Source organism: Mirounga leonina, unplaced genomic scaffold (assembly GCF_011800145.1).
Source record: "Mirounga leonina isolate KUSES-001 unplaced genomic scaffold, KU_Mleo_1.0 Mir_173, whole genome shotgun sequence".
NCBI lineage: Eukaryota > Metazoa > Chordata > Mammalia > Carnivora > Phocidae > Mirounga > Mirounga leonina.
The window spans coordinates 20,875,246-20,896,670 of NW_023270447.1; the positions used below are offsets into that span (position 1 = coordinate 20,875,246).

The 21,425-nt window shown below is 39.4% G+C and overlaps 2 long non-coding RNA genes across 3 annotated transcripts in view; both read left to right on the top strand.

The window, feature by feature from the left end:
* Positions 1 to 21,425, top strand: part of LOC118019182 — a 69,061-nt gene that overhangs the window by 19,431 nt on the left and 28,205 nt on the right. For both annotated transcript variants that reach the window (XR_004681609.1, XR_004681610.1), the window contains exon 2: positions 10,262 to 10,387. This is a non-coding gene — a long non-coding RNA (uncharacterized LOC118019182). The remainder of the gene's footprint in view (positions 1 to 10,261; positions 10,388 to 21,425) is intronic.
* Positions 15,080 to 20,017, top strand: LOC118019185. Its single transcript, XR_004681612.1, has 2 exons — positions 15,080 to 16,177; positions 19,472 to 20,017. It is a non-coding gene; the product is annotated as an uncharacterized LOC118019185 (long non-coding RNA).

Below are 21,425 nucleotides of genomic sequence, written 5' to 3' on the forward strand. Positions count from 1 at the left end.
CAACTGATTAAATGAGGTCCCAGAGGAGGGAGATGAGTCTTAAAGGCAGACTCAAAGGCAGACTCATCTCATTCTCTGAGACTGAAGAAAAGTGGTGGCTGCAGTGGGGTGGAGAGCTGGAGGGTGAGATCATGCCTATGGATTCCATTTTCCCAGTGAGGAGGGAGGCAGTGTCCACTGCTGTGAGTGAGAGGTGCAGGGCTGAGCCTCTAAGGAGCCTGGAGAAGGTCTGGAATTAGCAGTTACTTTCAGGAGTAGGAGAAGGAGCTGATGATAAGGTGATAAAATGCTTATCAGAGCCTGAAGGCAGAGAAATTCAGAGACCATGAATGTATAGTGATACCCTTCTGTAAGGTTATAGGAGGTTTTTCAGGCAGTGCTCAGCTGCTTATAATTAAGGTTATATTTTAAAACCACATTTAGGTTTTTCATGCGTGTTCATTCGAGTATGCATGGTCCTCTTTGGGTTTATTCTGAATGCACTGAAATGAGAATCGGCAGGGCTTCACACTGAACTGGTGGCGTTTGGGCTGGACACTGTGGAGTGATTCTTAACCCTATCTCATATTTTGCTTGGTTTTCCAGTTCATGCCATATTCTCTTGGAATGAGAGCACATGTCTTTGTTTTTTTACGTAAAGCACATTTAAATTTGGGGGGGGATATGTAAAAGAACTATCACTTCTTGGGCACCACGGGTTACCCAAGACCCGAAATCATGGCTGCGGCTGTTTCTGCTTGCTTCCAGACAGAAAATATATTCAAGCATTAGCTCAGGCACACATGCCCAAAACACGTGGATTTACAGTGTTTAACACTGTGGCCCAACTGGTCGCGGGCTGCGTCATCCTCATTATCTGTGTTAACTCCTAAAGACAGAGAAGTAGTTTTGTATAAAATAAAGGCTTATCTGAAGCTTTGCTCCCAGCTTCAACTGAATGCCAAATTTCTTTGAGTATGAAAATGCTAGCAGAAATCTTTTCTTGTAAAGATGTATCGCTTTTATTCTCTTTTTGCTCCTCCGACTTCTGGCTGGACATGTGAAAAACCGTCAAAACAGCCGAAGCCGAGCTGCATCGGAGGCAGTAATGGCTCTTTTAACAGCAGGGAAGAGAAAGATCTCAAAAGTGAAGCCTATTGTCAGGAGACTTGCGCCCGCCCTGGCCGACTTCCAAGTGAGACTTAGTTTGGATTAGACTTGGGTTGGGTAACATTTAATTTCTAAAGTGGAGATTTAAGTCGAATTGGTAACATCTCCAAGTTTAACCACCCACAGGTGATGATGGCACTTAAAAAAAAATTACATAAAAATGCCCAATTCTGGGTAATAATTATAATAACACAACATGCATTCATCTCAAGTTTCCTGTCTCTGAGCCTTGGCCTTCAAACGCTATGCAAATTTTGCATGTGTGGCTATTTGGAAATAGAGTTCTTTTTTGGTGTGATTGTGTAGTGAAGTAATTACATACATAACTCTTGGATATTCAGTTAGTTTGATTTGAAAACATTTACCAAATAATTTGCCTCCAGATTTCAATTAGCAGAAGACTTACCTACATTAGCCTTGTACATGGAGTGGCCAAACCGTATTGATCATCAGACTGTAAGGGATTCTCTACGGCACAGAGGCCAAACCAAAACAGATAAGTGGCTCGTCATACACACATTTATGAGCCAATGGAATGACAGTCCTCATTTGAAAGCAAACAGTATAAATTTGGCCCATACCACAGTGGGTGTGAAAATTGCAAGGTAAAATAAAACAGATGAGACCATTTAAGTTTGAAATGGAAGAACAGATCACTGGCAACAGCTATTTACTTTCACAGCCACTAAAATAGGGTGTTTTGTTGTGAAAACTATCAATACAGAGTGATGGATACCCTGCTTAAAGTGCCAATATGATGCCATTCTGAACTGCAAAACGATTTCATTACAAGTGTATGGGGAACCTTTAAACATGACATTACGATGAGACTATAATGCAAGATAACAATGGAAAAAACAATTTCAGAGGAAGTGTAAGGAGACTATAACCATGCAGTTAGAAGGCCACTGGAATGTGAGATTATAATAGCTCAACATTAAAATGGTGAGAAGGATATGGTCAATTGCTTTTTTTTTTAAACTGGGAATAACCTAGACAACATTTATACTCAGGAATAGTACAATCATGGGATGTATTTTAGGGAGGAGGAATACTCGACGCCAGTACAACCAGTTCTCATCCCCATTCAAAAGTGTATCCCCATCTTTTTTCCCCTCACCTGAGGTTAAGCTGGAGACAGTTTTTGTCTGACCCTATCATTCTCCTTCAACCATTCCACTCTGAGGCTCTGTTGCAAGTTCATAAACATTTTCTTTCTTACTCATGTGTAGTCCCGTGACTTGGCTGCATTAGCCATCCGGGTATGATTTGTGTTCGACTAGGATCGTTTTTTACTGTCTACCTTCCCTCTCTGGCCTCTGGTCGTCACTCGACCTCAGCTGAAATCTCACCACTGGAAATGCAATTCCCTTGGGTCTAAAAGGAATTTTCATTATCAAGAGTGTCTAATGAATGAAAGTTGAAAAAACACAGAGGAATGTATAAAATTAAAGTACCTATTTGAAGGTACTTACCTTTGACGTTACCTTCAAACAGGTACTTAAAATTTTATAAACTATAAAATTTGTAAAAAATTGTAAACATGAACAATCTAAGAAGCATAGACTTTGTCATCAGCTAGGCCTGAGTTCATATCACAGCTCTTACATTGAGTTGTGTGTGGACCTGAAGACTTTCTAAGCCTAGATTTCCTCATTTGTAAAATGGAGCTAACAATGGCATTTAATTCCTAGAGTAATTATGGAATGAAATAGATATTGTATATGAAACATCTTGCATAGTACCTGGCCTATATGAGGGATTTTTTTAAAAAAAGATTTTATCTATTTATTTTAGAGAGAGAGAGAGAGTGTGTGTGTGAGTGCGTGCAAGCAAACAGGGGAGGTGGAGGGGCAGAAAGAGAGGGAGAGAGAGAGAATTTCAAGCAGACTCTGCTGAGTACAGAGCCTGACACAGGGCTCAATGTCACAACCCTGAGATCATGACCTGAGCCGAAATCAGGAGTCCAACACTTAACCAACTGAGCCACCCAGGCACCCCAATATGAGGGATTCTGTGAATATTCTCTCCACACAGATATAGAGCAGGATAAAAGAACGGGTTGAAATCCTGAAGAGTGAAGCCAAGAAGAGAGAATGGGGCTTAGTGACAGTGTGAGGGAGAGGATTCCTCCCTAATTTCATTTACAATTGATCTTTGAGCCCCTCTAGTTCAGTTCTAATGGGACAGTCTCTTAGTCTTGATTATCTAAGGCATGTTTGTGTTTTCATATCTTTTCCTGCTGTACTGGAAAATTCTGTCCTTGCGCGATGACTGTGGCCACTGACTGAGCTGTCTGTCACTGGGACTCTTTCCTCTAAGCTTCTACCTTACCTGGCACTACCTTAAATAAAGTTACCTCATCTTGGATCACAACCTGGGGCTGCCATTTCTTAGCTGCTGAAGTTATACGGAAGTATGTAAACAAGAATTTTGTTATGCCCTTGAACCAGTTTTAAATCTGTTCATCAATATCCTACCTAAAGGACCGATTCACTAATAAGATCAAACATGATTTGGTGAACATAGAATAAAACCTTTTCTCCTCAGAGTTTTCTTCTGTTAAGAATCCTGATTTTTAATTGTGGTATTATTTTTGTCTAAAACCCTCATAATGTTAACAAAACATTCTCATGAAGGAGTTACCTGGCTCTAAAAATATGTCCTTGGATTACTCAGGTTTAATGGCTTCATTTAGTGTACCATTGGCTTATTTCCTTAAAAGTCCTTCTATAGGGATGAGTCATCAAAGGAACAACTCACTAATCTTGAACTCCTTGAGAACAGGGCTCATGATGAACATGCAGTTACGGTCCTAGGCCCTAGTAGTGCCAGACATTGAAGGTGATTAATAAATGATTCTTGGAATAAATTTTATGTAGACTGTAAACCAAACAAAATTATTCAAAGCAATATAATCTGGGGTGATCTGGAAATCAGTACAACTGCTTTGTACTCTGCCCATACTGAGCACCGACTATGTGAAGGACATGAAGGTAAGCATTAAGGACATAACATAGAAGTGGGGAAGAAACATATTTCTTATTTGTCTAAGGTATGTGAGACCTTCACGTGCCTTATTACTTAGTTCATTTCATTTTTAACACAGCCCTTAGATGTAAGCATTGCCATCCATATTTTATGAAGAACACAGGCTAAGAGAGGCTGAGAAACTTGTCTGAAGTGCTGGGATTTGAACATAACTGTTCCACTACAAATCCTTTGCTATTTCTGCTCTGTCCCATTGCTGCTCCTGTGTGAATTTAATTACAATCCAACAGAGGAGAAGAGACAAGAACATAAATGACAAATGGCAAGGTAGCCTGTGATAAGTATCATCTGAGCAGAATGAAACATACCAGAGGGTTTGAATGAGGAGATCACTTCCACCTGAGGTTCTGTCCTCATCATGCATTTTTTTCTCTTTTCTTCTTCCATCTGTTTTTTTGGGGATGATGTTTTCCCCAAATGGCATGCCCTCTCTTTCTACAAGCAATGGTCAACACTGACTTTACAACCTGCTTGAGCCAGTAATTGTTGCATACTAAAAAACCCAAGTTCCTAGGCCACATGCTTTCTTCTAGGTCCTTTTTCATCTTCCCCCACCCTGGATGACCTTCCTTCTCTCTCCACTGAGGGTTGAAGATACCCTCTTTCAGATCCAAATCACATTCACTTTCTGGGAACTCTTCCCCCATGACAATTAGTACTACCTTCTCTCTTTTTCTGCTAGCACATTGGTCATATATGTATTTGGTACTTGTTCCCCACTGTCTAGCACAGTGGAGTATCTTGATGGCAGGTCAAGCTGTGTTTTCCTTTGGGATTTGGATGACTCTGGGCATGTCTGCCATATTAGCAAGGTGGACCTGTTAGTAGTCCACTTAACTGAGGGATGGAGAATTCTCTTTGGGTGTCAGGGATAAGTTTGGGGAAAACAGAGAATCAGAAACACATGCTTTGTCCCAAACATATCACCTTTATAGTAGGAGGATGGGTTTCCTTTATGATTCCAGCCTTCCTTGTGTCCCCATCCAGTTGTGTCTGAGTCAGAAGGTGGTGGGACAAGCAAGAGGCTATAACAAAAACATCTGAAACTGTTTTCATCACAAACTGTCTGTGAGATGTCGGGGCAAGAAAGTAGCTTTGCTAGAGACTGACATACAGAGTAACACTGTGTGCATCTGGTATTAGTTTTAGGGCAACACACAGCAGGAGATCACTGTGGAGATCACAGTCTGGCTGTGATCAGTTCATCACAGGCCTCAGCAGAGAATCTTTGCTCCTGAAGTCTGTAGATTTCTGGGGGAAGGGTTAAGCTCTGTGGCAGGAGGACCACAATTCCACGTGCATGTGATGTATTCTGGATGAGCAAACTAGTATGTCTCCCAAACGGATGCTGTACTTCCTTTCAAATGTATGTAGAAACTATTATGATGACTAAATACAACTTTATTGAAAAAATTACTAATAACTTGCATCAAAACATATTTTTTCAGTTTTTTATTTTATTTTTTTAAAATTTTTTGGAAAGAGAGTGCAGGTTTGCGGGGGAGGGGCAGAAGGAGAGGGACAAAATCTTAAGTAGACTCCATGCTGCGTGTGGAGCCTGACGCAGGGCTCCATCTCACCACCCTGAGGTCATGATCTGAGCTGAAATCAAGAGTCAGAGGCTTAACCAACTGAGCCACCAAGGTGCCCCTATTTTTTCAATTAAGATATAAAATATACCTATTTTTGAATAAATATGAGTGAACATGAAGCTTTCAGTATTAGAAAGATGTTCTTGTACTCACCGATGCTGTGAGTGGTGAGGGGTGGAGTTAGTGACACCTGGTGGTGGCAGTTCCCGTTAGATGAATTAGCTCCGTGAAGACCGGTACTGGCTCTTCTTACCATTAAACACGTAAACAAACGCTGGTGCCTGGCAGTTAGTAAGTCAAACCTGACTGAATGAATAAGTGAATGAATGCATAAAGTTTGAGCTGACAAATGTCTACCTTTCAACCACTGGATTCTGACATGTTACATAGAACTCCAGCTATAGGTTCCCTGAAAAAATTAAAAAAAAAGTCTGCCAGTTCTCAGTCAGTTGGTACATAAATACTGTGCTAATTAATGGGATGCAGTCATGTGATACTTGTGATACCTGTGAAAATTAATGGGTCAGCCCACATACCAGTGTATGAACTTGTTCCCATCCAAGGACTCAGTTGAGATGGGAATAATAATTTCATATAGTGCACTTCACTTGTGACTGTCACAATAAAACCTGAGTTATAAGAAAAAGACCCATGTCATTTGAATTTTCTTTTACTAACTTGAAATATGATTTATGGGGCACCTGCGTGGCTCAGTCGGTTAAGCATCCGACTCTTGATTTCAGCTCAGGTCATGATCTCATGGTCATGAGATCAAACCCCGCATCAGGCTCCATGCTCAGTGCAGAGTCTGCTTGTCCCTCTTTCTTTCTCTCTGCTGCACCCCCTGCCCCCCCACCCCACTCACATACTCTCTTTCTGTCAAATAAATAAATAATTAAATATCTTAAAAAAATAAAATATGATTTATAAAGACTTTTGACTAAAAATGGAAAAACTCTTTATTCAATTCTTCAAAGGGAGTAAAACATGTACTCAGGATTTAATTAAAGCATTTTCCATGAAGAGATGTCAGCTTTGGTTGTAACCTCCTAATGGACTCTCATACATGGGCCAGAGATTATACTCCAAACTCTATGAGTAAGACCAGTATAGGCAGTTCTGATATTTCTCTTTTCCCTCACCCTGGGACTGTCAACTCTTAGAAAATCCGAGTAGGTCCTAATTTATAAACATTGAATTTATGCTCATGCCATTGAAGCATCATGGGAGAGATAATAAGAGGAAGTGGAATCAGGAAATTCAGAGACCCCCAAATTGTTCAAGTGGAAAGGAAGTTTAGAGATCATCATAGTCCAGCCTGTCCATTTTACTGATATGGCCCCAAATATGAAGTGACTGGTACAAGATCACATATCCAATTAGTTCTAGAGTTAGACCACTAAGATTTTTCTTGCCTCAAAACCTCTACTTGGCAGTGGTCTCCATTAAAAAAAACAAAACAACCCCCCCCAATGTATCCAGGGTTTAACTCCAATGTCACCTCTTCCAACATTGGTTGACCCAATGACTCTCGATAGACGTGTTTTCCATTTGCCCCTCTAGCACTGATTTCCACCTGTCCCAGTGAGATGACCTTTAAAGTCAATATCAGTAGGTTCCATTGCCCTCTGGCTTCTGGCTGGGTATGGCCAATGGGATACTTGGCAGGGTGTTGGCAGCGAGGAGGAAATTGAGGTCAGTGCATTTATTAGCATGGTGGTCTGGCAATATGACTGTAAGCCATTGGTGGCTGTCTTCACTAACTAAAAGCCACAGTTCCTAGTGGGAGACCCAATAGGAGAGGTATAGCTTTCTCTTGGGTTCTGGTCACTGCTCCTTTCCTTTGTCCATCCAGGCCTAGGGGGAGGACTGGCTCCCCACTTTTTATTAGTCCCAAGATACTTCACTGTTCCTTGCTGACTTACCCTCGTACTGCCCACACTATTTGTTTATTTAAAAAAAAATTTTTAAAGGCTTTATTTATTTACTTGAGAGAGGGAGAGGGACATGCAGACTCAGTGTTGAGCATGGAGCCTGACGCGGGGCTTGATCCCATGACCCTAAGATCATGACCTGAGTCGAAATCAGGAATCAGACACTTAATCGAATGAGACACCCAGGCACCCCTACCCACACCATTTAAAAAGTACTTTTATTAAACTCAGTTACTCCATTGAGTATAAAATCGATTTCCTGCTTGAACCCGGATTACTATACCGCTCCTCTGTTGCCTTATTTTCTTCCCTCATAGCACAAATGGCAAACTATCTTCAACTTGGGTTTTTTGTTTGTGTTTTTTTTTTTTTTTTTTAAATTTTGTTTGTTTGTTTTTTACTTACTTATAATCTGGCTTTCCCGACCAGAATGTGTTTCCATGGCTTGGCACAGTGCCTGACACATGGTAGGTACTTGATAAATGTTTGTTGAATGAATAGGTCCAGGCATCAAACTTCTAGCTCAAAATTCTTTCTACACATTATAATGAGAATAACCCCCTAGAACTTTTAGGCATGAATCTATGTAAAGGGGAATTTTAATTCATTTCGATGACAATATAAATTGCGTAGGCTTCTGTGGCTGGTAGCTACTATTTAATGTATGGTTTCTATAGTAAAATGTACGTTTCATTAATCCATTATTTTTCATTAGATTGTAGTTTCATGAAGGTAGGGACCAAGTGGACCTTGCCCATGGTTTATGTCTGAGGCTTTGGACACTGCCTGATACAACCTAAGTTTTACTTCGTGTGAAATACCACGCTGAACACTGGTGACCTGGAGATATATAAGGCAGAGACTCTATCCTGAGGGGCCCACAGTCTTACTGAAGAGACTAAGATGAACAAAATCACAGGTGATGTAATGGGAAAGTGTTTCAGGATCACAGAGAAAGAAAAAAGGCCAGTGAACTCTTTAGATAATCTGGTGGAAGGAGAAGGGAGCCTTCTAGGATTTTCCTTTTCTGAAACTACTTATTCAGCAGCATTATTTCAAAACTACGAATTCTAAAGTGAACTTTTGCAATCCGATCCAATTAGAAGCTGAGGATTTCATGTAAATACAAAGCCTTTCTGCTTTGTGCTGCTGGTTTTATATTTTCCTTCTTTTATCCTTTTATTCTCTTCAGAAAAAAAAGTGAAGGAAGTAAAGATCATTTTTGAATCTGGATTTTCTGAGTGTTGGCCATGTTCAAAAGATGATAAAATCTTGTTTTTCAAGAGTGCTGTTTTGGAGCATCATGAAACTTATTTGACCTTGACTGCAGGGAAAAAAAAATTACCAAAAAAAAAAAAAAAAGCAGAGAAAGAAAAACTTGTTATATTCCCCACCAGAGGGAGACAATTTTTTTCCTTTTGCCTTTCAAAACCTAAATTCTGATTAACATAGATTTGAAGAGTACAATACAAGGCTTACTAGAGCTGATTAATACCCAGGGGAAAAAAACAAACTTACAATCTAATTTGTTTACTTTTGTCTTTTAATATCAAATTATTTTCGAGATCTAGGTTCTGTTCTGCCAGCGCAGTAAATGCTACTTAACATGCATGAAACTTTAAGAGCTACTTGTTATTTCAGTGTCGACTTTCTCTCTAATTATGTTAGTATGGATTCAGATAGGACACTGATAATATAACAACATGGAATAATTTAGCATAATTATTTCCTGTAGTAAGTCATTTACAAATCAACCTTAAACTATAGAGACAGGGGCATGGTGGTGGAGGAAGAGGCCAAACTGGTAACAATGTCTTCTTCTGTTGGCAAGACTGTAGATGAGGAAAATGTCGAAAAAAGCTGAAACTGAGTCAGTCAGTTTTCAATCTACTGCAACTCTTGAAAACTTTTTCAAAAGAAATCTACTTACAGTAGTTGCTAATTTAGGAAAAAACAATGCATGAGCAGTAACTCCTATCTATGGCATATCTGTGCTTAGGATAATTAAACATTTTATCAAAAATGTAGAAAATTGTACAAGACCTCCTGTACTTTTAAGAAGTCCAATTACATGCCCAATTTAATAGAGAGAGTGTGAGATCTACATGTCCAGTGTAATTACTTGGATGTTTCATTCTTCTCTATGGTTCTTTTTGGAAACCCATTCAGAGCTGACCTGTGTAAATGTTTTTTAAATGACTCTGAAACATTTTACAAATCCAATTAGTGCACAGTCAGATCTTCTCAGCTCACCTCATTTGACACAGGGTACTGACAAAGTAGACTTACTGCTTATCGTGACTCTTTTTTTTTTTTAAGATTTTATTTATTGAGAGAGAGAATGAGATAGAGAGAGCATGAGGGGGGGAGGGTCAGAGGGAGAAGCAGACTCCCTGCTGAGCAGGGAGCCCGATGTGGGACTCGATCCCGGGACTCCAGGATCATGACCTGAGCCGAAGGCAGCTGCCCAACCAACTGAGCCACCCAGGCACCCTATCGTGACTCTTATTTACTTACTTTCTTTGTCATTTTTAGAAGACGTGCAGCGGGGCTGTGGAACAGCTCTCAGAAGCTCACATTTAAATATGGGATGATGTGGAGGCATCAGGTAAAATATTTGTCTGGTTCGGAGCCTGAGTTTCTCATCATAATTCAGTGAAGGTAAGTGGATGCTTTGGAAAAGCACAGAGTGTCACTTACGTTTCACTTGCCTCAGGTATCATTTAATCAGCAGCACGGTTAATAATTCTGCTTTTCCATTTGTCAAGATCTCAATATTTTTTCAATATGAGGTCTGCTCCAGTGTACTTTACATGACACTTTATAATTAGTGGTACTTGAGAATTTGGCAGTTTTAAAAATTCATACAACATTCTTAGTTACAATTTATAAATGATTTTAAAGTATAATTAACATTCATCTTTACAAGTTATATGCAAACAAATATGCAAATTCAGAAATAAATATGCAAACATATAAAATGTTTTTGAATTAAGTAGTCCTTAACATTTTTAATGAAATCAATATTTTATTCATATTTTGCACACACTTTTGAGTACTTACTGATTTGAGGGGGTCCATGGCATATAGGCTTTTGCATATTGCAACTTCTAACTACCAGCAACAGGAGGAAATGAGAATGAGTTCATTTTTTTTGTGAAAACAGAAAGGATGATTTTGCAGACAAATCTAATAGGTGCTGTTGAGTGGGTTACTGATGTAATTAAAATGGTCTTTTTGCTCCTTGAACTTCTTTTTTTTTTTTAAGTAGGCCCCACACCCAGCATGGAACCCAGTGTGAGGCTTGAACTCATGACCTTGAGATCAAGACCCTGAGATCAAAACCTGAGTAGGAAATCAAGAGTCGGATGCTTAACCAACTGAGTCACCCAGGCACCCTGCTCCTTGAACTCTTAACCTTACAAGGAACCTTCCTTAGGAAACATAAAACCTGTTTGGATCTCAGGAAGATAAAGTTGAGGACATTAACAAAGTGCCCATTTAGCTTCTTGAGTTGGTGGTTAATAAAGGCTATAAACTGAATTTTTTTTTTTTAAAGATTTTATTTATTTATTTGAGAGAGAGAATGAGATAGAGAGCATGAGAGGGGGGAGGGTCAGAGAGAGAAGCAGACTCCCTGCTGAGCCGGGAGCCCGATGTGGGACTCGATCCCGGGACTCCAGGATCATGACCTGAGCCGAAGGCAGTCGCTTAACCAACTGAGCCACCCAGGCGCCCCTAAACTGAATTTTTAACCATGGATTCTTGAGGTATTAAAGTCTGAAAGGAGGAGAATACAGGGGTCAGTATGAGATGAACACAGGATTATTGGAAAATGCACCTTCAGTGGAAAAGTCACTAAGCAAGAGTAGAGATTCAATAAGTTTACTTATGATTTTAAAGAAAATCTATTCAAAAGGTTAACTGACTCAAAATCTTTGTTTGCTCGTTCAACAAACACTCATCTTTCAGGGCTTGGCTTCAGTTCTTGCTTTTCAGGGCAGATTTCTCACTACCAGGGTCTTCCTTCTCTGAATTCCTACTGCATTAATAAGTCCATCAGGCGAAGGTTTTTATACCCTCATTCCGGGCAAGGACTACATTCAGTGCTATTGGGGGTACAAAGAAGTAGAAGACTGAATCAATTAGCACCACACAGTTTAGCTCTAAAATGTTCTTCAGTTTTTACCGGTATCCATGCTGTACTATTATTTTTTAAACGGCACATTTCTTGAGGGAAAAGAACTTCATTTATATAAGAGATGGTGAGAAGAATTCATTTTGAGTGGTGGCTCTGCGGAATTAGTAGTTGCTCACTGGAATGCTGTGTAAAGCGGGATTCTGAGGTCGTGTCATTAGAACCAATACCACTATGTTTTTGTCATCCTTGCTCAACTCAGAATCTTATTTTTAGTAGTAGCATTTCTTTTATTAGAGAATGAGAGCTTTATGATCCACTTAATTTCCCTTTTTTAACTGCTGGTAACTCAGGGGAAAGTTTTAATATAATTTTCTTTGTCTCTTTATTACTTGATTTTTTTTCTTTTATTTTGTGGACTATGTTATTGTACTGTAAATTTGTTTTAAACAGCCAGTTGCTTTAAATATTTTTGAAAGAAATAGATAATTACATATTCTTCTTTCTATAAACTTTATGGTGCCTAGCATAGGTCCAGAGCCCCAAGGAAGCATAGAATATATGCACTTTGATTGCACGGAGAACACTGAACCTAATTCTATTGGGGTCTCATATGGTAAATGCACAATGAAGCATGAATGAGTGAACGAATGAACGAATGAGTTCAGAAGGAATTCAAACCATGAGAAAGATCGTGATGGGATGTGATTTGCCAAGTAAAGCATCAGACTGGAGATGAATCTTGGCTAATGCCTTTAAAAAAGGCATAGACTAAAGATTGGAATAGTAGGAAATAGCTTGGTGGGGAAAAAAGGTTTAGCAAGAATTGAAAATGACAAGAGCCATAATGCAATAATATTTGACTCTTCTACATGGGCCTATTTGCTTGGGTGGAATGTAAGATCGCAGAGATCAACACTTAAAAAAAGTTTCATCCAGGACACATTCGTGTAGTCATCCAGACGGTATTTCCAGGGTGTTTTCAAGTTGTTTGTTGATGAAGGTGATCCTGCTACCTACATTTATTTCAAATTCAAAAACAAAAGATACAAGATGTGATGATTTGAACTTGCTGATTTAGGGTAAAATAATTCATTTACATGCATCCCAAATTAATCCCTCCGTAGAATCAGAATAAGAAATTGAAATTCTGATTTGCTGCAAACTGCTCCAGAATGTCTGTGGGGACTGGCTTTGTTTAGTTGTTGCCGCACAAGAGTCTTAGGTAAACAACATATAGCTCTATCCACGTGCATCTGGGTAGGCTTCAACATATTTATTATGCAACTTAAACATGAAAAAGCCAGATCTGCTGCACTTAGCAAAAGAACTAAATCTCATTCAGTGTCAAACAAACCCCTACCACCTTCTTGTCAAGTAACCTTGGTCTTTAAAGACTATCCCTACACAGTCACTTCCATATGCCTTTCATTCTTCCCTTATTCTAGGTTTTTTTCCTCAACGTTTTGTTTCTCTGGGCTGAATTTCATCTCAGTTGATTGCCCAATTCACTTTTCATTCAGTCATAATTGTTTTTTGAATTGTCTTAAATTCTCAAATGGATTATGACAATTTGAAAATTAACAATGGTGCCATAATTGCATGGGGCTGTGTGATCCACAAAACCCTGTTGGCTGATGTTTTTCCCCCCTACCTGTAATTTTTTTTTTTTTAACCAAATGTGAAAAGGTAGAAGTACACACACAAGCAGAAAATACATACGGTTGTGATTTACAATAATGCTTAGTTTTCCAATATTTGGAAATCAACCACAGATACCTGTAAAACTATTTTAATACAGAAATGAATAAAAAAAGAATTCAATCAGGCTTTCTTTCTTTCAGACTGTTTCTTTCTCTTGTGGAAGTGGGAACATACACAAGCAGGATAATACTTTCTGTATGTGTATGGAAATTAAAATTCAGAAAAATATCATTATTCTTTAATTATCTGACTTCAGCTGGGCTCTCAGTGCAACTTGGCAATCCTTTTACTTCTCCCTGGTTGGCTTCCTCACATTCCTCATGAGGCAGCTGCTCCCAACCTTTCAACTTGTGCCATTCTTCTCATTCTCAGCCTTTACCCTTGCTTCATAATTTACAGAGAATATAGTGGTTTCTGAGCAGTATCCTTGGAATTTCTTTACTTCTTCTACCTGCAGACTCACCTGCAGAAGCACGCAGATTTTAACCTGTCTCTCCCTCAGTCTTGAAGGAAGAGGGTTTTACCTTCATTCCAATGTTAGCCTTTGGGGTGCATTGGCTTCCATCTCCTCTGGCCTTGCCTCTCCATGTCAGGCTCCTTCTTGCCCTCTCCCCTGGCTCCCTCTCTTCAGCCTACAGACATGATCACATCTACTGCTACCTTAACCTCCCCCCACCTCCCTTCTTGTCTTAGCCACACTTGACCCTAGGTGTCCAGCCAACTCTCTTTTCCACCTGCAACACCCCTCCCCATTCACTGGTCATTGGGGCTGAGGAAGAAAGACCACATCGATCTCAGGTAATCACCTGGGAGCTCTTGCCCACTCATTCTCCTCTCCTAGCTTATCATCCCTGTTCTCTATTTCCTTGTTTTTAGCCCCACTTTAGGGAGCTGTTTCTGGGTCCTCAATTTTTAGTCTTGTATGTTTCCCTGGTTGTAGCTTCCATGTACCTTCTCATTTATCCTGGATCCTAGTCATACCTGGTGGGCTAAAGTTTGGCTTTTTCTACCAAAAAAGGGGGTCTCAGACATTCTCCTGAACTCTGAAGCACTTTGAAAACTGTTTCTACTTCCTCAGCTCCTACTCTGTTCTCATCCCATTGATCGACCTGGTCTTGCTAAGATTACTGATGGCTTCCCTATTGCTAGATCCAATGCCCTATTTCCAATTTTCAACATTTTCTCAGCTTTTTTCTTTCTTTCTTTCTTTCTTTCTTTCTTTCTTTCTTTCTTTCTTTCTTTCTTTCTTTCTTTCTTTCTTTCTTTCTTTCCTTCCTTCCTTCCTCCTTCCTCCCTCCCTCCCTCCTTCCTTCCTTCCTTCTTCCTTCCTTCCTTCCTTTTTCTTTCTCTTCTTTCTTTCTTTCTCTTTCTTTCTTTCTTTCTTTCTTTCTTTCTTTCTTTCTTTCTTTCTTTCTTTCTTTCTTTCTTTCTTTCTTCCTTTCTTCCTTTCTTCCTTTCTTCCTTCCTTCCTTCCTTCCTTCCTTCCTTCCTTCCTTCCTTCCTTCCTTCCTTTCTTTCTTTCTTTCTTTCTTTTCTTTTCTTTTCTTTTCTTTCTTTCTTACTCTCTACACCCAATATGGAGCTTGAATTCATGAACCTAAGATCAAAAGTTGCTTGTTCTTCTGACTGAGCCAGTGAGGCGCCCCAACATTTTCTCAGCTTTTAACACTGTTGACTCTCTTGACTTCTGGACGCTTCTTCCATTGGCTTCCAGAACACCAATCAGTATACATACCTTTACGGAAGGCCTACTATTCTGATTTTTGAGATACAAAGGGGAGTAATACATGGTCTCTGCTCCCAAAGATATTATAATGTAGAGGAGAAGAAAGACAGGTAAATAGGCAAGTACAAATCAGGAAATAAAGTCTGCATGGGAAGAGTAACTCATTCCTGGGCCTGAAGGGCCAAAGAGGACTTCACTTATTTCTGAACTGAGGTTTGAGGCATGACTAGGAGCTACCTAGGTAGGGTGGGGCCAGGATAAGAGTGTCAAGGTCCAAAGGAGAGAAAACATGAATGTTCAGATAACTTCAATACGATTGGCATGATTGGAATGGAAAGTTTGGTTAGTGTGCTGTAAGAAATAGAGCTGGACAGGGCAGGGGTCAGATCATAGAATTCCATGTGAGCCATTTTAAAGAGTTTGGAAATTATGCAAAGACAATGAGAGCCTATTGTAAAATAGTACATGGAAGAGTGACATGATCTGAGTCACATTTTAGAAGGATCACTCTGGCTGCTGAGTAGATAATGAGTTAAGCAGTAGAGGAGGGATGACAGGAGGCAGGGTAACAGGCTGTGGTGGAAATCTAGCCCAGATTCTCCTGGCCTGATACAGGTAAGCAGTCACGTGGACAGCAAAAGAAGAAAGATGTGATGGATTTTAACTGTATTAAGGAGAAATAATGAAAAGGGCTTGGCAGTTGATTAAATTATCCTTTGTAATCGTCTTCAGTTCCTTGCTATCTCACCATGGTGTTTTTACCTATGGAAACTATAGCATTTCTCACTTTTAATTTTATTTTTCTATTACTTACCGGATCTTTGACTAGGACTCTGATTAATCTCAATCCCCATTCCACAGCATGATGCCTTGTGGCTAGAAGGTAAAAAACAAATGCCGTTTGACCAAGTGACTCCACTTCTCTGGGTAATGTTCACTGTTAATTTTAACGTACACCTCTGCCGGATTATCATCCTACCCCTGTCACCCTCCCACACATTATACAATCAACAGACTGCTTCATCTATTTTAAGTTTCAAAAGTTGCAAATCAAACTTTCTCTTCCATTGAAACTCTTTAAAAATGTTTATTTTTAATAATGTGAATTTTTAATAATATCGTCCTTTTACTTGCTTTCTATTGCTGATGTAAAAATTGCCACAAACACAGAGACATAAAACCGCACACATTTATTATCTCTGTACATTAGAAGTCCAGGTAGGCTTGACTGGGTTTTACGCTCAGGGTATTACAAAACTGAAATCAAGATGTCAGCTGAGCCAGGCTTCTATGTGGACTCTCTGGAAAGAATTCACTTCCAAGTTCTTTGGATTGATGGCCAACTTCAGTTCCTTGCAGTTGTAGGACTAAGGTCCTGGGTTCTTTGCTGGCTGTCTGCCAGGGGCTACTATGGCTGCTGAAGGCCACCTCCTTCCCTTTTCATATGGCCCTTCCATCTTCAAACCAGCAATGCCAGCAATGGTGAATCAGGTCCTTCTTTTTTTTTTTTTTCTCCCCAGCTTTATTGAGGAATAGTTGACAAATAAAATGGTAAGGTATTTACAATATGATGATTTTATATACATATAAATATATGTTGATATATTTTTAAATATTTTGAATATATTTCAATATATTTTTAATCTCTATATTTTTATTTTTAATATGTTTTATATTTTTGTATATTTTATGTCTATATACTTTTATATTTGTATACATTATATATAAATAAATATATGTATGTTGTGAAGGGATTCTTCCCATTGAGTTAATGAACACATCCATCACATCGCTTTTTTTTTTTTGGTGTGAGCATTTAAGTTCTATTCTCTTAGCAAATTTCAGTTATACAATACAGTGTTATCGGCTATAGTCACCATGTTATACTTTAGATCCTCAGACCTTTTCATTTTCTGAGAGTTTAGAGCCTTTCACCAGCTTCTCCCTATTTTCTTATTTAAAAAAATTATTTAAAAATTTATTTAAAAAATTTTAAATAAATTATTTAAATTTATTTAAAAATTTATTTATTTATCTCCCTATTTATTTATTTGCCCCATTACTGGCCCCGCCTCCAGCCCCCGACAAGTACTTTTCTTACTCTAGGTTTCTAGGAGTTAGCCTTTATTTATTTATTTAATTATTTTTTTTAAGATTCCACGTATGAGTGATACCATGCAGTACTTGTCTTCCTCTGTCTGGCTTATTTCACATAGCATAATAATGCCCTCCAGGTTCATCCATGTTGTCACAAATGAAAAGATTTCTGTCTTTTTTTTAATAATCCACTGTATATTTGCACCACATTTTCTTTACCTATCTACCTGTTGATGGACCCTTAGGTTCTTTTCCTACCTAGTTAAGTCCTTTTCAGGCTTTCAATTTCTCTGACTTACCCTTCTTACCCTGATCTCAGCTTCTTAGGACTCTTCTGATTATACTGGGCCCGCCTGGATGATCCAGGATAATCTCCCTATTTTAAGTACATCTGCTTAGTAACCTGAATTACATCTGCAGAGTCCCCTTCGCCATGTACTGTAACATATTCATGGCTATGGTGTTTCATTATATTCACAGTCCAGGGACTAAAAGTGGGGCTTCTTTGGATGGTCATTTTAGAAATTCTGTCTATTGCATTCTTATTTTAAATTGGAAAAAATTATAAGTAGAAGCTGCTATAATTTCATATGTAAACTAATCGGTAGTGTTTGGCATGTTTTTTTCTGGATAAGTGTCCCATAATTTGTTATCTACTGAAATTTTAGATCTACTTGTTTAATCTTTTCACACTTCTATCTGAAACTACTGTGTTAAAAGGGGGAAGGATCAGATCTTCGGTAGCCAAGATGCCTGGATAGGAATGTCCTAATCATGAAGAAAATCTGATTTTGTGACCTGAAACATTTAGAGAAGATTTTTAGCTATGGGGAAGGGGAGGGGAGGCAGACAGTGTGAGTTTGCTGTAGTTATACCAATTGCATGATTTTGTTTTCTCTTTTTCTAAGATTTTATTTATTTGAGAGACAGAGGAATAGAGAGAGAGAGAGAGAGAGAGAGAAGCATGCACACGAGCAGAGGGAGAGGGAGAAGCAGGCTCCCAGCTGAGCAGGGAGCCTGACACGGGGCTGGATCCCAGGACCCTGGGATCATGACCTGAGCCGAAGGCAGACGCTCAACCGACTGAGCCACCCAGGCGCCCTTGCATGATTTTGTCTTCCTGAGGGATGAAGAATCATGACTTTTTGGGTAATCGAAATTCCCTGACAACCCTTGTATTCAGATATGACTTTCATTTATTCAGAATATTTAATGAGCATCTACCAGGTTCTCAGGCACTATTCTATGCACCGGGAATAGAGTGGTATACAAGGCATGCCAGATTCCTGTCTTCTCAGAACTTCTTCTTGTTGCCCTGTACTTTGGTGAACCGAGGAGTAAAATGGCAAAAAAAAGGAGAGATAGGGTGTGGTCATTTCTTCTCATATGGATCAATGTGCTTAGAGAGCTTCCCACACCAATCTTCCTTTCTTCTTGAAAAGCAGCCTCGGATTCTGGAGATCTCAAGTAGGGATTCCAAAAAAGAGTTAGCCTTTACCAGTTTGACTCATCGAGGAGATAGGCCGACAGAGGTAGTTAGGGTTGGGAAATTATTCTGATTAAACACTAGTGACTTTTTATTTTTCAAAAGGTTTGGCATAAAGAGAGGGAGAAATCACAAACAACAGCCTCAGGAGAGAGTTTCAGGGATGACTAAGTATTCAGCTGGCAAAGATCCAGTTTGTTGTATGGCATATTGGGAACGTAGCTGGTGACACAACGGACAGTTAATAGTTCTTTGCTTCTGTGTTATCACCCGGTTTGGTGTAACTGAGGCCCCTGATGAGCTCCCAAACAATATCAAGGTGTGAATACAAATTACCAATCTTGAAAAATCAGTTTGACGGTCAAAGAAAGCAAATTCCTGACTTTGTCTTTCTTTGATACAGAGCAAGGAACGCCAATGCCATTGAGCTTGTTTGAGAATAAAGATGAGGAAATTGTCAGTCATTAGGTGCAGCACTAGCAAATGAAAACAATGCTTGAGAGGCCATTTATTACCAATTCAATTCAACCTTATTTGTGGATATAAACATGTAGTGAGTGTTTCTCCATTTCTTCTTCTTCTCCATTTTTTTAGAAAAACAAAAGCAAGAACAAAGGAATCCACAACACCTACTGTTATCGGGAGCAGAAAACATTGTAGCCATGAAGATACTGAGAAAAGGCAGCAGAAAATTTATATTTGTGAAACCAGGAATCTTTCTGATGACTGTAGGAAAGGGCAGACATAGAAGTAAAGCATGGCATGCTTCTCCATGAGGATTTAACCCTGAGTCCATATTACCTCCGGATCTGATAAGCACAAACCTGGTCCAGTTTTCTTTCTTTTTTTTTTTCCCCCAAAGATTTTATTTATTTGTCAGAGAGAGAGAGAGAGGGAGGCAGGGGGGAGCAGCAGGCAGAGGGAGAAGCAGGCTCCCCGCTGAGCAAGGAGCCCGATGTGGGGCTCGATCCCAGGACCCTGGGATCATGACCTGAGCCGAAGACAGACACTCAACCGACTGAGCCACCCAGGTGTCCTATGGAGTCCAGTTTTCATGCAAGAAGAACACCCTGCCACTTCTGCCTTGAGTCATTTGCTGTATGAACTTGGGCAAGTTTCTTACGCCTTTTGAACCCTTAATTTAAAAAAAAAGATATTTACAACTAAAATAATAAAACCCATTTCCTAGAATTGTTACACATAAGAAATCATGTGTCAAATACCTAGTACATTATTTGGCCCATGGTCTGTGCTTCATAAACGGAAGCTATCATTGCTGTTATTATTGCTTTTGTATAGAATCGCATTTCTCTATACTTCTCAAACTCTCCCCCCAAAAGCTTGAAACGCCTGATACATATATTATTAGCTTCGAAGCACAGATTGAGAAATCCGCAAAAATCTGCAGAACATTGTTCCTAAACCACAGAGGTAAGAAAATGCCAGGTGTTGTCTCCTTAATCTGTACTTGCTGTGCCCTGGAAAGTTCTGAGATGGTCTTACTGCTACATCTTGGACTCATGTCCAACATTCTGTTGATGTCATTGGGGATTTTACTCATGTAAAAGGCCCTGGATCAGGCTCCCAGACAGAAAGCAATGTAAAGGTGCCCAAGAATCAAGAGGTGTCAAATGAGTGCCCTCACAGGAAAGCAAACGTGTCTGGGTACCCATTAGCTGCAATAAACAGAGTGCATTTGGCAGTGTGAGTTCAACACGGATGTATAAAATAGATGGTCAAACTACTTTTTTTCCCGTATAAAATGTCAGTGAAAGAGTAAAGAGGGGGCTGGTAGTCCCAGTGTTGGATCATTGTGTAATATTGTAGAATGAGGACGGGCCATCTGATAGTCAAGGTATGTCTGCTGCATGGAGGCGGCACTTTGGCAGGGAAATCGACACTTCTTTGACCAACCTCCCGAACGTTGGCTTAAACAAAGCCAGTCCTGTGACTTACGGCCTCATTGTGGAGTAAATAGCCATTGTAGACCGCCATGTATATCGGTATAAGCATTTCTGAGGGAAATTTAATTTAGCAAACTATAAAAAAACACTCTCCTGGGAATATATCTTGTAAACCAGGGCATTAAGACTGTCTAAAACTTATTAATTCAATATCTCTTGATTGGTTGTTAAAAAAAAACTGTTTAAAATCAATGTCCTTTTATTTTTATCTTAACATTTAATTTCATTTGCATATGACTATGTCTGTTTCTTTTTGGTTAATTTACTTCACTAGACTTCGGTCCCCAACACAGAAAGAATGGCATTCCCTGAGATACGGCTGCCGACTCTGGCAAGCAGCATTGCAAGTGAATTTGATCTTTGTACTTTTCAAACTTCTCAGATGTGATCACTGACATTTGGCCTGATGAAGGAAACCCTGGGGACTGGAAAAACCTTGAGCTCGCTACTGTACTGACATGCAAAATGTCTTATAATCTGTCTTTATCTTTCATGGCTGCAGTGGTCTGGATAAATTAGACCAAATTGGGCTAAATACTGTCCTTGGCTACACTCACGTAGCTGTTTTCAAAAGCTAATAGGAG